The sequence below is a fragment of the Lipotes vexillifer genome, unplaced genomic scaffold, assembly GCF_000442215.2.
Source record: "Lipotes vexillifer unplaced genomic scaffold, Lipotes_vexillifer_v1.1 scaffold294, whole genome shotgun sequence".
Lineage (NCBI taxonomy): Eukaryota > Metazoa > Chordata > Mammalia > Artiodactyla > Lipotidae > Lipotes > Lipotes vexillifer.
The window spans coordinates 125,162-126,762 of NW_006783917.1; positions in this window are offsets into that span (position 1 = coordinate 125,162).

Sequence of the window (1,601 nt, forward strand, 5' to 3'; positions counted from 1 at the left end):
CTCCAGTTATTATCTGACTTAATTAGTGAAGTGGCATATTTCTTGTTTCTCAACCACAAAATGAAAGCACAATTTTCCAGGGAATGATGATGTAAAACTTGAGCAATCAAGATATGACTGCTTCCTAAGAAAATCAGTGGAATAAAATCAATTTGATTCTTGAGAAATTGTAACTTGCCACACATTTCAGAGATATGTAGCCTAACGCACTTGATAATTGCATACATTTTGCAAAACAAGATTGCTTCTGGAAATTTTACCTAGCTCCTCACACACATCCCCCATCTCTGAGACTGAGACTGGGACAAACATCCAGGTAGTGACGCAGAAGAATAAAAATCCAGGAAAAGCCAGTGGGAGATCTGTTGCCTAGCAATGAAACAGGGAGCGACGACTCAAGAACATCTTTCACCTGGAAGGAAAAACCCTCCCCAATGCTGGGTCAATGGCATTACAAGACAAAAATATTTTAAAATTTATTTAACCTATACATTTTTCTCTTTTCCAAGAGGTAAACACATATATTTGGCAGGCAGAATAAACCAAATGTTCCCTTGCACAGATACTGCCATTTTTGTGGCCGCTTAAAATTTTTTTTTTTAATGTATGATTTTGATGTTTTACAATCATTTCCCTAACGCCAAGTCCTTTGAATTACTGTTTGGGATGAACTGAACAGAGTGCACAGATTCCTGAAGCCTGGAAAATTGTTCACCAGAAAGCGTTTCATTTTAGTCAGAGTTGTCTCAGGAGGACAGATATCTCTAAACAATGCGAATTCGGGGACTTGGCTGATATACCGGATATGGAAAATCATGCTCTATCGCCAAGTTTCAGAGATGTTCGCACAATATCTAGATGATTGGATTATATACATGGCAAATCAAAGTGACAAATACCAGTTATACAAATTAATTTCTTAAAGGTATCTAATGATGGTACATTCTAAGTTAAAAATTAGAAATTCATCCCTTTTCTAAAATGAAAGCAAAAAGTTAACATCATTTCTTGTTTTATCAATCCATGCAAAAGCAAACAATATAAAATATTGTTGAATTGTTAGACCCTACTAATTTTATAATTGATGCTTTCAATTAACATCTTTGCTGTAGAAAGTGATAGTATATGTTAGATAAGCACTCACAAGGTTATCAGTAAGATCCAGCTTGACTCAACCTGGCATTTTTACTCAATGAAAAAAATTTGTTCTGAAAAAACAGGTTAAGGAAAACAACAGAAATGGGGAAATATAATTGCATATTCATAAGCCAACACTAGATAGAAAATAATCAAAAAGAAATGCAAGTGCTCTCTGACATAGATGGCATAAATAATGACTGAAAGTATGAGTCATAAATACAAAGTCAAAGTAGATGTAACAGTGTGTATAAAAAAGATGGATGGGCTTCCCTGGTGGCGCAGTGGTTGAGAGTCCGCCTGCCGATTCAAGCGACGCGGGTTCGGGCCCCCGTCTGGGAAGATCCCACATGCCGCAGAGCGGCTGGGCCCGTGGGCCACGGCCGCTGAGCCTGCGCATCCAGAGCCTGTGCTCCGCAACAAGAGAGGCCACGACAGTGAGAGGCCCACGTACCTCAAAAAAA